The sequence below is a fragment of the Pan paniscus genome, chromosome 1 (assembly GCF_029289425.2).
Source record: "Pan paniscus chromosome 1, NHGRI_mPanPan1-v2.0_pri, whole genome shotgun sequence".
Classification (NCBI taxonomy): domain Eukaryota; kingdom Metazoa; phylum Chordata; class Mammalia; order Primates; family Hominidae; genus Pan; species Pan paniscus.
In genome coordinates, this window is record NC_073249.2 from 26,171,544 (window position 1) to 26,191,780 (window position 20,237).

General features: G+C 48.0%; 1 protein-coding gene across 5 annotated transcripts in view; it reads left to right on the forward strand.

Annotated features, from left to right (window-relative positions):
• The first annotated feature begins 169 nt into the window (after positions 1 to 169).
• Positions 170 to 20,237, forward strand: part of TLR5 (toll like receptor 5) — a 33,069-nt gene continuing 13,001 nt past the window's right edge. For 2 of the 5 annotated variants that reach the window (XM_034959563.3, XM_055112557.2), the window contains exons 1-3: positions 193 to 258; positions 8,507 to 8,697; positions 10,754 to 10,918. The gene's annotated coding sequence lies outside the window, so the exon portion shown is untranslated. Of the gene's footprint in view, positions 259 to 6,100; positions 6,187 to 8,506; positions 8,698 to 10,753; positions 10,919 to 20,237 lie in introns of all 5 variants that reach the window. The other 3 variants (XM_034959858.2, XM_055112320.2, XM_034959195.2) reach the window with 3 other exon arrangements.

The following is a 20,237-nucleotide window of genomic DNA, read 5'->3' on the forward strand; positions in this document are numbered from 1 at the left end:
GTGATCTCGATAGACACTGTGGGAGTCTGCAGAGACCGGAGTATAACCTCTGCCTCCTCTCCCCGGGTCTAGCCTCTCAACAGCCCTCAGAGAAAACCCTGAGCTGCGGCGTGGCCGAGACGGGGGCGTGGCCTGGCAGGTGGGCGGACCCTTCCGTGGGCGGGGCCGCGAGGTTTTCTGGAGCCCGAGCGAGGGCGCCGCTTCTGCGTCCGGGAGGAGCCAACCGTGGCGCGGGCGGCGCGGGGAGGCGTCCCAGAGGTGAGCGCCCTGCAGCGGCAGGGGATGGGCCGGGGGCCCTAAGTCGTAGGCAGCGCGGGGCGGGGACGCGGCTGCCTGAGGAGGTTGGACTCCTCTCCGCCCTCCTCCCGGGCTGTCCGGGTCTATTTTCCAGTCTATGTCCAACTCGCGCCGCCTCACTAGGCAGCGCTCTCTGCCCCGCGGCACCCGCGAGACGTGGGGTCCCTCGGCCCAGGGACGGGGTGAGCGTGTCATGTGGGTGCCCTGTGCCCGGCAGGTTGGAGACGAGGAGACCTCGGCACTGACGAAGTCACTCACATCCTCGCTTTGAAACAGAGTGGGTCCTTCTTGTGCTGTCTCGCTGTCACTCTCGCCCCCACCCTGTGGAAGAGGCAGGTGGCTTGTCCCCAGTCACTTTCTTCCTTGGAAAAGGGAGACAGAGGGCCATCTCCAGCAGGGCCATGGAAATCCCAGAAAGTCACTGAGCTGCTCAACAAAAGGCCCTAAACACCCCACCCCACAGCACCAGGCAGTGCACACTGGCCAAGACTCCGTGGTAAATATTGCTGGCCTTTATGTTGAGAGGGGGGGAAAAAAGCCTGCCTGTGAAGATCATCGCCCAGTGGCCACGCTCCTGTGAAAACACAATCGGAAAGCCATTTCCTAAGGGGCGAGGGTGGGTCTGGGACCATGCTGTGGCTTGGGTGATTGGTGGTTGCAGGAGTGAGGGTGCTGCCCTGGGAAGGCGCTGAGGCCCTGTTGGGTGGGAATCAATGGCTGCGGCTTTCTCCCGGAGGAGGGAGAGCGGTGTTGTTACCTAGTGTTGGGAACACATCCGTCCAACACCGTGCACTGCAAACAAGCAGAGTAGCCCTAGTGTCCTTCAGATACTGTTGCTGAGCAGTGACCTAATCAATGAGATGATCTGTTTGGACGGCAGGTGCATCTGTAATGCCGCCCTCTTGCTCAGTGCCTGGAAGAGGCATTGGTGACTCCCCGCTAATGCTAGGGGTAGCTACCGTGCAGGAGCAGTCAGGCTCTTGCAGGGCCTATGTGGTTTCATCAGTTTTCTCCTGCATTTACCCAGCCCCTCCGAATTCTGAGAAGTGCGTCCAAGATCTCTTGGACTCCTTGACTCAGTTCACCGTTGTTCTTGTGGGCAGAAAACAATTCCCAGTGTGCCATGCACAGCCAGTCAGAAGGGAAGCCCTGGAGCAGGGTCCTGGGAGAAGTTCTGTGGGGCTGGATGCTAATTATTCAGTTACTGGATTGTGGGGAAATTCCAGGGCAGGTCCCAGAGGAGAGACCGGGATAAAGCTAATTACTAAGCAGTACAAAAATAATCTCTCTCTCTCTCTCTTTCTCTCTCTCTCTCTCTATATATATATGTAATTTTTTTTTTTGAGACAGTCTCACTCTGCCGCCCAGGCTGGACTGCAGTGACACAATCTGGGCTCACTGCAACCACTGCCTCCCGGGTTCAAGCGATTCTCTTGCCTCAGCCTCCCAAGTAGCTGGGATTACAGGTACCCACCACTACGCCTGGCTAATTTTTGTGTTTTTAGTAGAAATGGGGTTTCACCATGTTGGTCAGGCTGATCTCAAACTCCTGACCTCAGGTGATCCGCCTGTCTTGGCCTCCCACAGTGCTGGCATTACAGGTGTGAGCCACTGTGCTGGGCCAAAAATAATCTAAATTTCAACAATCAGTATGACCGTGCCTGTGTGTATGACCCTAATTATCAGTCTGACTGATTCTTCCTTCCAAAATGATGGCAGAGGATCACCTCTTTGGATATTTACAGCTCTGAGCAAAGCAAAAAGCATGTAGGTGCCATTGTCTGAATGCACCTACATCACCATCCCTGCCAGGTTTTCGGTGTTGTTTCTGAGGAGGGAGCGCCTCTCTGGAGGACGGTGTTTCCAGAACAGTGCCTCCGTTGTTCATTCCCGTGCATCAGGAAGTTTGGCTCTGCTGAGTGTTGAAAGCAAAACTCTCCTATTTATTTGTCTCTGTATACTGACAGACTTAAACAGCAGACAGCACTGGAATGTCCAGTTACTGCTTCCAGATGTGTTTGTTTCACTCTTAACATTGTGGAAAAGAATGCAGAAGGCAGATCCAAAGCTTCAATCAGATTTCTGAAGCTTAAGTGATTCCCAGCCTTGGTCCCTTAATGTGAGAGCAACAGCGTATAGTGTCTTCCGCTCTCTGGGACAAACCCAAGTTTGAGGCACAGTCCCTGCTGTCCAAAAGCTCCTAGGTCTAAGTAGGAAGACAAAACCAGCACCTGTGAAACAATTAGAGAGCAATTAAGTGCGAAAGTATGTGGCAGCATCTGCTAGCTCAAAGAAGACAGCTAGTGCAGACTGACTGGGAAAGGAAGAGAGAGCTTCACAGAGCCAGCTGGTGTTCAGCTTGACCTAAGAATGACCATCAAGGGGTGGGCCAGGCCTAGGAAAGGAAGCATGAGGATATATGAAGCTCAGAATAACCAAAGGCACTTGCTGCCCAGAGCCAATCCAAATTCCTGCCTTCCAGGAATTCTGGCTGTGAGTCCTGCCACTCTCTTCCTCACCCAGCCATGATGCCCTTCTTATAGCATTCTAACCATGCCTTTTTTTTTTTTTTTTTTTTTTGAGACAGAGTCTCACTCTGTCACCTAGGCTGGAGTGCATTCGTGTGATCTTGGCTCACTGCAACCTCCGCCTCCTGGGTTTAAGTAATTCTCCTGCCTCAGCCTCCCAAGTAGATGAGACTACAGTCACGTACCACCATGCTCAGCTAATTTTTGTATTTTTAGCAGAGATGGGATTTCACCATGTTGGCCAGGCTGGTCTCGAACTCCTGACCTCAGGTGATCCACCTGCCTTGGCCTCCCAAAGTGCTGGGATTACAGGCGTGAGCATGCCTTTTTTGTGTGCCTCCTTCACTTTATGCCTACTGTCCTATGCTCAAAATGCTCTGCTGAGCAATCCTCTACATTTTTTAAGAAGCAGCTCAAATGGCACCTTCTCCAGTGAAGACTTCCCTGGCAGGCCCCTACCCGAGTGTTTGAGCAGAGTTGGAGGGTTTCTCCTTTGTTCTCCATTGGTCCTTGCATAGACCTCTGTTGAAGCTCTGTATTGTCCATAGGAGTTAAGGGATCTTTGACTCACTCACTGAAGCAGAGCTGTGTCTCACTTACCTAGGGCTCCCCTGAGCCAAATTTGGTGTCTGGCACATAAGAGGCGTTTGATAAATGATTCTTGATTGAAATTCAAGCCCTTATAGGTAGCAGTGAAGTGCCCCACCAACTTGGAGTAGAAGGCACAGGTTATGTGTTACAGGGAGTCTCAGATTGGATAAATTAGATGGAGCCAGTTCCTAGAGGCCTTGAGGAGTCTGAGTGTAACGCAGTGGTGGTGCTCAAAACTCATAGCACCCCCTATTGCCTTCACTATAGAATTCTAGAGTCTTCTTGATCTGCCCCCAGCATATCCTCTTTAGCCTCATCTTCCACCAGCTCCCACCTTGAACCCACAAATCTACCTTCTGAGCCACTGCAGCCCCAGGTAGCTCCCCAGGCCTAGGCTCTCTCTTCTCCTTTGTCCATGCTGTTTGGCAGCCTTGGCCAGGCTGCTCTCCCTAGCTAATTCCTGATCATTAATACTCCAGATCTGAATCCCCTATGTGCAGAGGCCCCTCAGGCTGGGTTTTCAAGTTCTCCTCTGTGCTCCATAGCACCCTGCACAGCCTCTAACAGCATTTATCACACCCTCTTATGGCTGCTGGTTACTTGGCCATCTCCCTGCTGGTTAGCTCCCTGAAGGCAGTGATTGGGTTAATCCTTGATGTATCCCCCATCAGCTAACATTGTTCCTAGGAGATGGTGTCCAATAAGCATTGGATGGTAGGCTGAACCAGAGTGATAAAAATATCAAACGAAGGACAAATCTAGAGACATCTGGAAGGGGAAAACTAGAATTTGGTGATGAGTTATATAAAGAGAGTGTATTAGTCTGTTATCACACTGCTAATAAAGATATACCTGAGTCTGAGTAATTTATAAAGGAAAGAAGTTTAATTGACTCACAGTTCCACATGGTTGGGGAGGCCTCACAATCATTGTGGAAGGCAAGGCGGAGCAAAGTCACATCTTACATGGCGGCAGCCAAGAGAGCATGTGCAGGGGAACTCCCATTTATAAAACCATTAAATCTCGTGAGACTTATTCATTATCACAAGAATAGCACGCAGAAGACCTGCCCCCAGGATTCAGTTACCTCCCACTGGGTTCCTCCCTCAACACGTGGGAATTATGGGAGCTACAATTCAAGATGAGATTTGGGTGGGGACACAGCCAAATCATATCAAAGAGTAAGGGACAAGGTTCCATCAAACCTATGAGGCAGGTGGAGATGGTGTCCTGCAGGGGCAGGATTCCCTGGCCTGGGGAGAAGTCCACTTATATGTCTCTGAGTACTAAGCAAAAATTTTTTTGTTTCCTGGAGGATTTTCAAAATTCAAAATATCAAGTCACTTTGAGACATATTGAGTCTGATGTTAAAAAGGAAATGTTCTAGAGTCAACTGAAACACACACTTTAAGTACACGTGAGGTCAGGCCTAGAGAAAGATTTTGGGAGCATAGTGGCGACAGTTTAACTTGTGAAAGCAAATGTGGTCACTGATGGAAGAAGCCTGAAGCAGAGAACAAGGTCTTGGGGAAACCTGGAAGCCATGGGGGTGGGAAAAAGAAAAGTATCTGTTGGAAAATAGAATGATAGAAAGATAGGGAAAAAACTAAGGAAGCCAAAGGAAGAGATATTTCAAGAAGAAATAGGTGGCCAAAGCTGCCCAATGCTAAACAAAACAAAACAAAACCCACAAGGAGATTCATAAAAGAAAGAGGCTGGGTACAGTAGTTCATGCCTGTAATACCTTGGGAGGCCAAGGTAGGAGGATTGTTTGAAACCAATAGTTCAAGACCAGTCTGGGCAACATAGTGAGACCCCTCCACCCCTACCCCCACACACAAAAATTATCTGGGCATGGTGGCACATGCCTATAGCCCCAGCTACTCCAGAAGCTGAGGTGGGATGATCACTTGAACCCAGGAGTTCAAGGCTGCAGTGAGCTGTGATCGCACCACCTCACTCCAGTCTGGGTGATACAGTGAGACCTGGTCTCAAAAAAAAAAAAATTTTAAAAGCCAGACCTGAGGAGGTTAAAGAGAGGCTAGTTACTGAGTTACTGGGCAATGGAAACATTGGGTGGGGTTTTTAGACTTTTTGTCTGAGGAATTTGGCCATAAAAGAAAGAAGGAAGGAGGGGTCTGCTCAAGAGAAGACTTTCTGTTTGTTTCTGGTAAGAGAGATCTGCCTGCCTTTGACCACGCTAGGGAAGGAGCTCATTTATGCTAAAGGAATATGGATAAATATTCATATTGTTCACTTGGTTATATTTCATTTAAACCTTCCTCTCCTCCTTTCCTGTCCCCTGCAAGTGCCCCATAGAACTTTCTTTCTGAGGAATTGCCAAAGTCATGGTATTGCTAAATCCAGTGACAGGGTGTTGCAACACAGAAATCACTGGTTCTCACTTCACTGGCCTGTAATGAGCCTCCCTCAAATGCTTCCAAACAACTTTCCTTCCTAACAGTGCTAGTCAGGCATTTTCTCTTTTACTGTGCACAAATTAATAACACCAGCAATATTAGCAAATGCATGCATAGCAGTTACTCTGAGCTACAGACCATTGTGAGTACCTTTGAGGGGTAAGTGGTGAACCAGTATTCAAGCTTAACATATCCGTCTTCAGGGTCCATGTACTTAAACCACTATGCTAAATTCAAGATAAGTAAGTTTGTATTTTACCATAGATTGATGTTCATGTTCCTGACACTACTACAAGATTCATACTCCTGATGCTACTGACAACATGGCTTCCCCACAGTCACCAAACCAGGTATCTCTCTGGACCCAGGTTCACTGAGGGTTGGACTAGCTTTAATAGTCAATAACGCCAGGGACAATGGCACACGCCTGTAATCCCAGCACTTTGGGATGCTGAGGCGGGCACATCTCTTGATCCCAGGAGTTCGAGACCAGCCTGGGCAACATGGCGAGACCCTCTTCTACAAAAAATAGAAAAATTAGCTGGGCATGGTAGCATGTGCCTGTAGCCCCAGCTACTTGGGAAGCTGAGGTGGGAGGATCACCTGAGCCGGGGAAGTTCAAGGCTGCACCACGATCACATCACTGCACTCTAGCCTGGGTGACAGAGTGAGACTCTGTCTCAAAAAAAAAATAAAAATAAAAAAAAACAGTCAATAAATACTTTGATAGTCAACAAGCAATCTGCCACATGCAAAGTATTGCAAGGAACCAAAAAATATAAGCTATATGTCCCATCTCATTTACTCTTCATAACCATCCCATTTTACAGTCAGGGAAACTGTCTGGATTTGAACTCAGAAGACCATGATAAAGGCAAAATCAGAAGTCACTTTTAGTCCTGAGTTTCTGGGGTCTGAGATTCCTCCTCATCTTGGTCAGAGATATAACTGGCTTCAGATAGCTTCAAGACTACCTTTTATTTTATTTCCCAACCTGTGAACCAAAAGGGTAGTGAGTGTGAATCTCTAGCATGCACAGATGTGCAAGAAATACTGCCTCTCCTCTATTTTCTAGATATTAATATTGGTTTAGAGCCTTCATCTTATCTGGCCGGCAACCATAGAAATCACCCCAGGTTGTGTCACTGTGTCACAATTTCAGATCTCTTATGCATTGCCAAGATCCCAGGGGCACGGGTGCAGGTATCTCCTGCTCCCCCATCTGGTCCACTCGGGTTACCACTGAATGCACTCTTGTGCCTGTCTTGCCTAGCAAGTCCTCACTGCTTCCAGACCACATAGCTAACTCACTGGGGTCCTGCCAGAGTCCTGTCTTCCTGGTACTGACAGACCCCTTTTCCCTTCCTGTCTTCCTGTTTCTAGAAGCATGTCTCTCTGCTTTACCCTTCAGCACCCCCCACCCCTCTTCCCCCAACTTGGCAAAGACTTTGTGTCCCCAACCTAAGGCCCTGTTTGGGAAATCGAAGCCAGAAGAACTTGCAGGCTATTCCTGGTAGGGTTCTGACATATACCTGCCCTGGGCCAATGACTAGGGAGCTGGCTACAGAGTTGGAGGTGAGCCTAGGAAAGTAGAAATACAAGGAGAGGGGGAAAAAAAAAAGTCAAATCTCAAAATATCTAGCCGCAGACACAAGCTCCTCTGAGGGTAATTTCTTGAGGGGGGAAAAGTTGCTATTTAAAGCTAGGATATATGTGGATCCATTTTTTTCATTGGTACATTAATAACATCATTTTCCACTATGTATCTTCAAGATCCGGTGTAACAGGCTTGCAAATTTGCCAGAATGAAGAAGGAATGTTCTGCTTCAGGGAGGATTGGCCCTGGTCTATGATTGCTGTCATGATGATACTCAGCAAGTTTCCTTAGATAACTTCAGAGTTAACAAGGATGTAAAAATGCTTCCATTTCAAACTCACCGTTATACATATGCAGAAGCTGAGGACAATGAAAGTTAGACTTGTCTGGGATACCCAGACTGTGGCTGAAGGAGGACTAGAACCGATATTTATCCTCTCCCAGCCCAGCATTTTTGCCATGGTCTCATGTATCTCGGAAGTAACCACTACTAGCAAGTTGGAGCCAAATCAACTAGCTGACTCCCTGCCCTGACTCAGAATGGAGCACAGCCACCCTGAGCAGCCTGCCCAGGCAGATTCCACATGCAGTAAACCTCCTTTGGGTCCCAGGACACTGGGCACAGGGTGGGGACGTGTGCTTCCAGCAGGAGTGCGCTCCCCAGCCTCGACTGTCCCTGCTTACAGTCCCTCGGGCAACACCAGTGAAATCATCTTCCTCTCAGGGCATCCTCATCCTGGCCTGAGTGCCCCCCACCTTTCCTTCTCAACCTCTTCAGGGCTTACCTTGCATCAGGGGGTGTCTCCAGCAGCTGCAGGGTGCATTGGATTTTATCTGCCTGGGAAGCTTTCTCTTGATTCCTTTGCTAGCCCAGCACAGGCTACCCATCCCTCTCAGAACAGTTCTCAAGTGTTTGATACTCTGTCTTCACATTCCCATTTCGTATCTAACTGATCAGGTTAATAGGGTTCCTAGTTGCCGGTCACCACCCCCACCCCAGCTGTTTCCAATTTACATCACAATCCAAATGATTTTTGCAGCGCTTAGCAGATTGTCTGTGTCATTACTTTCAGGGATGCTATATTGGACTTCCCTACTCTCATCTGCTCCAGCTCCCTGACCTTATAGTTGCCCAGCTTTCCTGGCAATTGACTTTGCCCATCAATACACAGGATTTAGCTGAGTAGCATCCAGGGAAGATGTCGGAGCCTCAGATGTTAATTTTCTAATTGAGAATATTGGCGCTATCCGAACCTGGAGACAGGTAGGGATGTTCACTTTCTGGGCGAGCTACCTTTTCCCGACGATTTTAAATGTTGTGCTAGTTGTTCGTTTTTAATAATCACTAAAAATTATTTCTTTCAATCAGATGCTTTAAAATTATTTCTTTTCAATCAGTGCTAAAGAGTTATAATGTGCAAACAACGGGGAAGCCATTCTGTACCTAAACCATGTGAGTTTTCAACATAACTTTTCAGAGTATCAGCGCCTTTGCTTGCTGCTGTTTTTGTTGTTTTTTGATGCTGGGAAGCACCACCTAAAGATAGTAAAGAAAACAGAGGAAGCTTTCCGGTAACTCATGCTAAAGAAACACAAAATCACCCCAGTGCCTTGAGAAATTTCCTTTCCCTCTCTAACTTTCCCCTTCAGTGTTCTAAGGGGAAGGCGTTTCTGGTAAGGTGTAGTTGCGTAAATGATGGCTGCCTACTTCAGCAAGCAAGAACTGTTGGAGTATTAAGCATGGGTAACTGGATATTCTGGTTTGGGCACTGGAGGATCCCTGGAAGCCGGAAGCAGGCTGTTGCTGCTGGGGTAGGGGCGGCGGGGGTGGGAGGTAGAAACTATTATTGCTGTGATTTTATAGGCAGTAAACTGATGCTTAGAGAGGTTCAGCACTCGCCCAAGCTCACACACCTACTAAACTGTGGAGCTAGGATTTGAATCCAGCTACAAATTTAGTTGTCATTGAAACGTCTAAATGCAGTCTACTGCGCAAGCGATAGGAACTTCCCAGTGGAGCTCAGCTCAGGGCCGCTTGCAGCTCCCCGCGCCCGGCTCGACTCTCCGGCCGCGGCTCCGCGGGCTCCTCCCCCTCGGTCCCTGCCCCTTTTGCGCCCTCTGCTGGTCTCTAGGGAAAGCGCATCTCCTGAAATCAGAAGTCGCACCCAAGCTGTCCTGTTTCCTTAGCTCCTAGTAAAGCGATATGACCCATCCATCCCCTCCTCCTCAAAGCCTCACATGAATCTTCTTTGAGGTACTCTCTGATGCTTCACTCTTCAGCGCTGAGAAAAATGGGGAGGAAGGGGAAGTGAATGTATTAGTATAGCCCCTTCTCAAAACCAATTGTGCAGCATCTTAGTCATGCCTTATCCTGGAAGAACGAGGCAGCTCACGTGGGCATGGGGATAATGAGCAGGGAGGCAATTACAGACTCTTAGGTTCTCACCGCTAACAGTGTGGTCAGTGGACCAGCAGCAGCATCACGTGGGAGCCCGTTAGAAACGCAGACTCTCAGGTCCTGCAGCCACAGCCCTGATGAATCAGAATCACCGTTTCAAGGAGGTCTCGGGCGGGCCGTTTCAGGTTCCGAGCTCGCTTTGCGGCTCTGTGGATGTTTTGCAGCATATTCAATTTTGTTTTGTTCAAAGGTCACAGTGACAACTAAGTTTGCAGCGGGATTCAAATCCGAGCTCCACAATGTAATAAATGTGAGATCTTAGACAAGTGCTTAACCTCTCTGAGTTAATCATCTATCAAATAATGAAAAGCACTATGAGCCAACTCTTCAACTTTCAGGACATTGTTCACCCGAAACCCGAAATCCAATAACTGTGCACTGTCTTCTAACACAGCCATAATTTACCTAGATGTACTGCTTAGAAATGTCTCACTCTCATGGTGACCTTAGTTCTATCTGTCCCTAGAGAGCCGCAAGACCATTTTGTCTGGAGGTTCTCTGCTCACTGGACAATAGGGACAGTGGAATTGTCCTCATCCTTGTGCTTGAGTCTTTGGAAACCAAATGACCCCAGAAATGTCATGAAAGAGATTTTTAGGTCCCAGAGGAACTAAATGGCTTAGACACCCACCTTCTGAACAAGAGGCTGGGCCAGAGATTTCTCAAGGTCCCTTCAACCTTGGTGTTCTGTCCGCCTTGATTTACAAAATGGTCTTGATCTTTTCCAATTAAAATTCCATTTAGTAGAGATACACAGAAAGTTTGCAATTCTTCCACAAGAAAACTGCTGTATGGCATAGAAAAATATCTACATAATATTTTTTGTTTCTTCTTCTTAATTAGCTTTCCTATTTTCCCTTAGGAAAACAAAAAGTCCTTTCTCCTGATTCACCAAAAAATAAAATACTGACTACCATCACTGTGATGAGATTCCTATAGTCTCAGGAACTGAAGTCTTGAAACAACCAGGGACCCTCTGCCCCTAGAATAAGAACATACTAGAAGTCCCTTCTGCTAGGACAACGAGGTAAGTGCTTCTGGTAAAAATGTGTCATAAGTGTGTGTGTGTCTGTGTGTGTATGATACATATGTAAATATATGCATATTTGTACATATATATACACATATGTACAAATATACATATAAGGTCTCTCTGTCGCCCAGGCTGAAATAAAGCAGTGTGATCATAGCTCACTGCAGCCTCAAACTCTTAGGCTTAATGGATCCTCCAGCCTCAGCCTCCCAAATAGCTCAGACTACAGGTGCACACCAGCATGCCTGGCTAATTTTTCTGTTTTTTGTAGAGACAAGGTCTCACTATGTGGCCCAGGGTGGTATAGAACTCCTGGGCTCAAGCAGTCCTCCCATCTTGGCCTCCCAAAGTGCTGGGATTACAGGCATGAGCCACCATGCCCAGTCCTGTCTTCAAAATATTAATGGAGAAAAATATTGCTGGGGTACTTAAGTTGTGCCAGGTACTACAGGGGGATCCTGCATGAATGAAACTGAGTGCCTGCCCCTCAAGACTTACAATCTAGTGGAGAAGGCATAATATAATAAAAATACCATTATGGAAATGTACCCAGAATACCAGGGGACAGAGATAAAGAGTGCATGTAGGCCAGGCATGGTGGCTCATGCCTGGAATCCCAACACTTTGGGAGGCCGAGGCAGGTGGATCGCTGGATCCCAGGAGTTCGAGACCAGTCTGGGCAACATGGTGGAACCCTGTCTCTACAAAACAAAAACAACAACAACAACAAAAATTAGCTGGGCATGGTGGTACAAGGCTGTAGTCCCGACTACTTGGGAAGCTGAGATGGGAGCATCACTTGAGCCCAGGAGATTGTGGCTGCAGTAAGCCCTGATTGCACCACTGCACTCCAGCCTGGGTAACAGAGCGAGATCTTGCCGCAAAACAAAAAAAAAACAAAAACAAACTAGTGCACATAGAAGTGTGAGAAGTGCATGTAGAATTCTCATGGCAGAGGTGGCTTCTGAGGTGGCCTTTGACGGGGGAGTTGGAATGGGATGAGCAGATGAGACGTTCATGAGCATTCCAAGCCCCAGGACCAGCCTAAGCTGAGAGAATGGGGATGAGGGCAGACTCTGCGAATGGCAAGTTAGATCTCGAGCACAAGGCAGTGATGGGACGCCAGTGTAGATACAGCCAGGAAGGCAGGGTGGCTGGAGTTTCCCGCTCTGTGAAATGAAAGGGTTCAAGCCCTGAGGGCCTGTCTAGTCAACCATTCCAGAATTCACTTAGAGTCTGTGGTGGGGACCCTGAGGTCATCCTGAAGAGTTTGAGTGACATGAGCATGAGGAGTCAGTGAAGACTTCTAATCAGAGTCATGCCCTAGGAAGCCCCCTCAGATAGTAAGTGAGGGGTGTGTGTGTCAGGGTCAGGCTTACTGTGGGAGACTAGCAAGGTGGTGTCTCCCATATCTAGAGAGGAGGCAGTGGAGCCTTGCAGCCAAGCAGTGGCTGCAGAATTGGAAGAAGGGGAATGGATGCTGGAGGCATCCTGACGTGAAATTCACAGAACTGGCCACCAACATCATTGATGCCCTGCTTAAGGCTTCTTCCAGCTGGGAATTAAGGAAACCAGAATGACCTCACCCTCCTGGTTAGATTTTAAGGATATATACACTAAAGACAGAAATAAGGATCCATGAGCAAAGATGAATATGAGGCAGTGTCTGACCAGTGAGAAAGGTCTCAGAATGGCTGTAGCCCTAAATGCTCTGAATTTGGGGGAAATGCTACAAATATGCAAAATGATTTTTCAAGCTCTGTTCAGATAAGGAAGAAGGAAGCAACAAGCTCACTCGCAGAAGCAGATGGTGCAATGGTATAATACTAGCAGATAACCACTCCCTGGCAGGAGAGAAGTGATGGCCCAGGTAGGAGAGAAAGAAGCAAGCAAGTGACGTGGGGCTGTTCTGAATCTGCCCAAGTCCTTCTCAGACTGGCCCATCCAAGGAACCCAGAGAACTGGCAGAGGAGCCCTCTGCACCTGGCAGCCTTTTCTGCAGGGCCACGAAGAGGGAGGGAGGCACCAGGCAGGATGTGAGCAAATTCATTCATTCAGCAGATATTTGCCAACATACTACATTCTAGGTGCTGGCAACACAGTGAGTTAAAGAGAACCAAACAATACCTGGCCTCGGGAACAAAATTCTGATTCACAAAAAGGGACACAGGTGGGCTTTTAAACCACAAACCAGTGAGCTTGACAGCAACTGTGGACAAATTTCTAGAAGAGGTTTAGTAGGTGGTCTGCCGCTCTGTGGAACGGTGCGGGGATCCCCGTATGTCAGCCTGTGTTTCTCAATGGCCAGTCACAGAGAACTCAGCTTGTTTCCATCCTGACAGGGTTACCCTTTTCTAGCAACTCTAGGAATTTGGCAGGGCATTTGATAGTCTCTCAGGGTACGCCCCAGCCCCCACCCATTGCTAATGGAATAAAGACTGCACATAAAAGTGCACATAAAAGGGAAATTTAGGCTACACTTAATAGACGTGCTTTGCATTACGGAATCATAAAGACCTAGAGAGGCAAACAGACCCTAATGAGACCACCGGGCTTCAGTAAATAAATCAACCGTTCTGCAGTGCACAGAAACCTCGTGTGCTGATTCTCTGAGTCCTCTTTAGAGAACAGTAGTTAGTTGTCAGACGTTTACCCCGCTGTGTTAATCCCTGATGCTAATGACTGTTGCTGCTCAGGCGTGTGATGGCTCTGAGGAGAAACCTGGGTAGGAGCTCGCTTTCCATTTTGCCCGCATGAACGGACTGCCTGTTCCTGGCCATGGAGTGCATTTTGCACTCACGTTTGCACGAGTGAGCTGCCCTCCCTCCCTGACCTTGTTAGCCTGAGTGTGAGCTGCCTGGGGCCCAGTCATACCTCCCTGACCCCAGCTTCCTCTCCCAGTGGCGCTGCTGGGTGCTGTTCCCCGGGACTGCGGCAGAGCCCTCCTCGCGGGCCTGACACGGTGTCCGGCCGCACGGATGACCGGTAGAGGGCAGCAGCGCGCTCCGGGTCGGTCGGGAGCAGGGCCTTTCTAGTCCAGAAACCGCGGCAGGTCCGCTGCTGACGGCCAGGGCCTGGTGGGCTAGGGGCAAGGGCAACCTGGCGGACGGATGGGCTCACTCTGCAGGAAGAAGAGAAAGAGGAGACGTGGAGAAGTCGTGCTGACCACATGGCGTATTGGACACTGCACATTTATGTGGGCCCCAATGTGCCCGGCGCATGGTTTCTGCGACAGGAGCCCAGCCGTCAGGTGTAGACGTGCAGGAGGCTGGCAGATGGGCTAGAAAAGCAAGCAGGCTCAGCACTTGGAGGTGTCGAAAGAGGTTTGAAAAGAAAGCCCGGAGTACCTGGAATGGTGGGGAGGCATGAAGAGGCTGACACCATGAAAGGCAAGGACAGTTCAAGGGCACTTTCAAGGCCGTCAGGGAATGGTGCAGAGAAGTGAGCACGCGCAACAGCTGGAGAGGGCGGTTGTGAGGAGGGTCGGAGAGAAGGCCTTCCTGTCACTGGTAGAGGGTCTTGACTACAGGTTGTCCAGGTTCTTGGCGTTTTGAACAAAGAATTGGACAAAATACCCAGCAAAGCAAAAAGCAAAGAGGGTGCGAATGCAAAAAGCAACCAATCGGAGGCTAGGAAGAAGCTACAGTTATATTCCTATGCATATGAAGACTCGACAGGCCATCAGTCTGATGGGTTGTGGACGGCAGTCATTCAGAGGCTGGAGTGAACTTAACAAAGTTGCAAATGAAGACTCACCTGCAATCAGTCTGATTGGTTGCGGACAGCCAATTTCCCATCTGCCACACAGAAAAGGACAAAGGGAGTAGCGTCTGGTCCTTTTGTTACTTATGCATGGAAAGTTAGGATTTTCCTTTCAATTTAGTTCTAGGAAGTCGGTGTGAAACAGACTTAGGTTCCCTGCCTCCAGACCCTATTCTACTGCCTCACTCCCACATTGTTCCATTGTCAGGAATAAACGACTCTGGGGGTAAGGTGGACCTCCAGATGACGATGAAGGTAGAAGGGGAGGAGAGGTTGAGAGGCTAACCTGCCACTGGGACCCAGGGCCAAGGCCCTTTGTGATTGAGGGGAAGTGACCACAGATCAGCAGATGATGACTGAGAGATGGGCTGGAGCAGGACTGTGGTCCGGTCCTGAACAACACATGCAGCCATGCCCAGAGATGCTAGGCTTAGAGGCTAACATGCAGTAGATAGCTGCGTGGCCTTAAGTTACTTAACTTCTCTGGGCTTCAGTTTCCTCATCCGTAAAATGGTACCTACAGTAATGGTACCCAGTAATAGTACCTACAAAAGACTGGGAGGATGAGGGAAGGGAGGGAGCTCCCAGCTGTGTGGGGAGGAGCATACAGGCGAGGGTAACCCCCCATATGGTATTATAGGGATTTGCGTCTATTTCTGTCCTCCCTCCAGACTCTAGCCTCATGGTTCTCAGACATGGGTATGCATCAGAATGACCCAGATGCATTAAAAACACTGCCAGGTCCCAGCCCCAGAGCTTCTGATTCAGTGGGGCTGGGGTAAGGCCCAGTAATTTGCATTGCTCGCTAAGCCCAGGTGCTGCTGCTGCTGCTTGTTCCCAGACTGCACTGTGGGCACCACTGCTCTGGAGTCTGCAGAGCTCCAGCAGGGACTCCTGTTGAAGACAGACGGGCATATAGTGGGAGCCCAGGCCTAGGACGAGTAACTCTAGGACAAACAAAAATTCCAGATACAGTGCAAGAAGAGGTAGTGATGAATGAAAAAGCGATCACTCCAGCAGAGCTTTCAAGTCATGGTGGTTTATGAAGGGAGTTAGAATTGCACCTGGGGAGCAAGTGCTGAGGTTAATGGCACTGCAATCCCCCGTCTGTTTTACTGGAACTGTTGTCAGAGGCAGAATGCTGGGCTGGAGGGACTGTGGCCCTAGCAATGTTTTGGACTTGACAATGCCCATTTGTTGGGCATGGTTCTGGTGGGATGCTGTATTATGCAGCTAGAGAATGTATTTGTCCTGGAAGAGTTCACTTTGTCCACTGCCCTCGAGCCTTTATCCAAGGCTAAACCCACATGCTGTACCTACTTTGGAACTGGTCCAGGAATTTTATACCTGTGTGAATTTGGAGAAACTCTCTCAGACACCCATTTGGAAATGAATTAGTGTTTTTCTCAGACAGTGAGTCCTCCATGCTTGCTGTTCCAATGGCCCTCCAGGTTTGGGCCCAGCACCTGCCAGGAGAAGCATTCCCTCTGTAACTTCCACCTGACCACAGCCAGCCCAAGCCCCACTCAGAACCCCAGGCCTGCCAGCGAGCCTGTGACTGGAATTATCTGTTAGGGATCAAGCATTAACTTGACACAAGAGCAGCCCTGGCTCAGCTGGAGGCATCCGCATGCTGTGGTGCCCCAGGAACAGAGGCACCCCCGAAATGCAGGCTGTGTGTTTGCTGCAGAGACACCACGGCCCATAACTCCCCAAGCATAGGTGAGCAGCTCTGCTGTCCAGGCAATGAACTCAAGAAAGGGAACCAGCCCAGCTAATGGCTGGGATTAAAGCTAAATGAATTCAGCTCAAATGAAAGGGATACTGACCCTTCTCCCTCTGGCCTCATTAACTTAATTAACAGTGCTTGGCAGGAGTATTGAAGCCTGCATTGATTGTTCTGTTTCTGTTTTTCCCCCTCAAAGCCCTAGATACAAGTTAAATCAGCCTTAATAATAAAAACCCAATACTCAACAGCCCTCGGATTTTCTTACCAGCCCTTCTTCCTCTAAGAGAATCACTTGGTTTCTGAGTTGGAGGGGATCCATTAGACCAACACTTCTCAGAGCATGGCCTGAGACCACTAGCATCAGAGTAACTGGGATATGGCTATAAAATGCACTTTCCAGGCCTCAGAGGCCTGTGGAACTGGAATATTGAGAAGTCCAGTTTGGGTATTTGTAGTGGGTTTTGGGGGTTTAATTTAATTTTTTTAACTGTGGTAAAATAGACATATAATTTTCATTTTATAAAAAATGTCCATTTTAATATTTTTTAGGCAGACGGTTCAGTGACATTAAGTACATTCACCACTGTTTGTCTCCAGAATGTTTTCATCATCCCAGACTGAAACTCTGCCCATTAAACGCTAACTCCCCATCCTCCCCTCCCAGCCCCTGGTAACTTCTGCTCTGCTTCCTGTCTCTTTGAATTTATCTAGTCTAGATATCTTGTAAGTGGATTCATGCAATATTTGTTCTTTTGTGACTGGCTTATTTTACTCAGCATAATGTCTTCAAAGTTCATCCGTCTTGTACCATGTGTCAGAATTCCATTCCTTTTTAAGGCCGAAAAATATCCCATTATATAGACAACAAATTTCGTTCATTTATTCATTCATTGGTGGACATTTGGGTTGTTTCCACCCTTTGACTATTGTGAGTGATACTGCTATGAATATTGGTGTGCAAATATCTGTTGAGCTTCTGCTTCCAGTTCTTTTGGGTGTACACCCAGAAGTGGAATTGCTGGGTCATGCGACAGTTAGTTCTGTGTTTCATTTTTTGAGTCAGTACTGTTTTTAAGCAGCCCACGTGGTTCTAAGGTGCAGTCAGGGTTGCAGCCAGAAGACAGGTGATCAGACTCTCTGCTGGTGGAGTCACCTGAAGACTCTGAACAACCCTGGATGCCCAAGCCACACTCCACACCAACTAAATCAGCCTTTCTCAGATGGGACCCAGACGCTTGTATTTTTTTAAAGTCCCCTGGTGATTCCACTGTGTAGCCAAGTTTGAGAACCATTGGTTTCCATCAGTGATTCTCAAATTTGAGTGTGTATAAAATTCACACAATGGCTAAGGATACAGATTCCTGAGAGAGCACACCACCCCCCCACCACCACCACAACACCCCCCCACCACCACCACACCCCCACCACCACCACCACCACCACCACCACCAACCACCGCCAATCCCAAAGAGGCTCATTTAATGCATCTGTGGTCAGTCTGGGCTTCCTGGGTCTGAAGACTTCCCAGGTGATTCTAGTGTGTAGCCAAGGCTGAGAGCTACTAATCTTGTTAAGTCTTTCAATGAAACATGAGAACACTGAGAGTGTGAGAGGTGACACACTCTGCCCAAGTCCCTGAGCTCGTTAGGTTCTGAGTCTGCACTCATTCCCAGGGCTGATTTTCAAGACAGTCCCACGGGTTCTCCATACTCTGCCTTGCAGCTGCAGGGGGTAGAATCTTGTATAGAACCTGCATCTTTTCTACTCTTAATTTGAACTGTAATCCTTGCATTAGAGTATAGTCAGTGCTGCTATAACGCTTGTTTTGGAATGTAAATTTGTTTCTAACATGATTGATGTATTAGGGAACAATATTAATGTGTTAGGGAAGACTATTGATATGCTGGAGAATAATATTAACATATTCAAGAATGTGAATTTCACATTTGCTTATGTGCAATTTCTTGCATGTAAAGGCAGAAAACTGCACCCAGCTGTGCCAAAACACAAAAGAATACACAAAATACACCTCCAATATTAGTCAGCTACCTCATTCTCCATGTGTGATTTGAGCCACATGCACCCACATCTGTTGCTGTAACTTCACCTCTGATATCAAACAACCCTTCTTCCCCCATTCACAATAACTCACTGGCCAAGTACGGTGGCTTAGGCCTGTAATCCTAGCAATTCTGAAGGCTGAGGCAGGTGGATCACCTGAGGTCAGAAGATCGAGACCAGCCTGTGCAACATGGTGAAAGGCTATCTCTACTAAAAATACAAAAATTAGCCAGGCATGGTGGTGCACACCTGTAATCCCAGCTACTCAGGAGGCTGAGGCAGGAGAATCACGTGAGCCTGGGAAGCGGAGGCTGCAGTGAGCTGGATTGCATTCCAGCCTGGGTGACAGATCGAGACTTCATCTCAAAAATTAAAAATAAAATAACTCACAAGCTGCAATCTTTAGAATGTCCACTTCCACAAGCAAACTGCAGGTCATTTTCAAAGTCAAGTGCTGTATTATGTATTTTTAAGAATTTAACTTGGCTAAAACTGTGCTACCTTAAGGGGGCTCCAATCCTTTTTTTTTTTTTTTCTTTTTTAGACGGAGTCTTGCTCTTGTCGCCCAGGCTGGAGTGCAGTGGCATGATTTTGGCTCACTACAACCTTTGCCTCCTGGGCTCAAGGGTTTCTCCTGCTTCAGCCTCCCAAGTAGCTGGAATTACAGGCGCCCACCACCACACACAGCTAATTTTTGAATTATTAATAGAGATAGGTTTCACCATGTTGTCCAGACTGGTCTTGAACTCCTGACCTCAGGTGATCCACCTGCCTCAGCCTCCCGAAGTGCTGGGATTACAGGCATGAGCCACAGCGCCTGGCCCAATCCTTTCTTTATATGCCACTCTTAAGTTTTCAAGTGTTAAACACCCTAGCTCTATTTTTCCCATGAGCCTTGTGGTTTTTATTGTGTGATTTTGCATAGTGTAATGACTTGTAAAAAGGAATGTATGTCACCTGATAGAAGAACTAACTGTAGATGTAATTATACACATTGCTTTTTAGCATCCTTTTAACAATGAGTGAGCAGCTCACTGCCCCCTTGAGAATTTTAGTTCCTGTCCCTCCCTTTCCTCCCTCTATAACCACTAGATGGCGCACTCCTCCGCTGGGGTCGGGCGCCTTTGCAGCGGTAACCTCAACAGCGTGGACACCGTTCTTGAACTCTCGTCTCACTGAGGTTTGATCGGGTCTGGAACAACTTCACAGCCTGGTTCTCCTCTTTAGATTGGAATTCCCCAATCCCAGTGCTCATTCAAGATTTACTTCCGCCCACTTTAGCTCTGGCTTTTTGGATGGTACTTCTTCCCAGGCTATCTGCAGGAACTGCCTCGCTGCACACACCTCTGCTCACCTGCTCACCTGGTTCCTCTGCTCACCTGTCCTGCCATTTAACCCACAGAGATCTACTTCAGAGACAAAAATCTCGTTATTTCATGCCTTTCTGTACTTCATAAAGAAATCGGTCTGCGTGGTATCTTTGTAATACGACATAAGCCCAGGTAATGTTCTTTCAAATCCATTTGTTCAGCTGGCCTTAACCACCTTACTTACTTTCATTTTAGCTTCCCTATTAGGTACTTGAAAATTCAGTATCCTGGAACATATTTTGTTTGGGGCTGTCTTTCACTTATCTTTACCACAAATTCAAGGTCACCTAGTTTGGTGGCATGTTTGGGAACCGGCATTGAGTTATCCATAAAAACAAAGAATTTAAACTAAAAAATGTAACTGTTCTTCAGAGCTGGCATTCTCACTCCC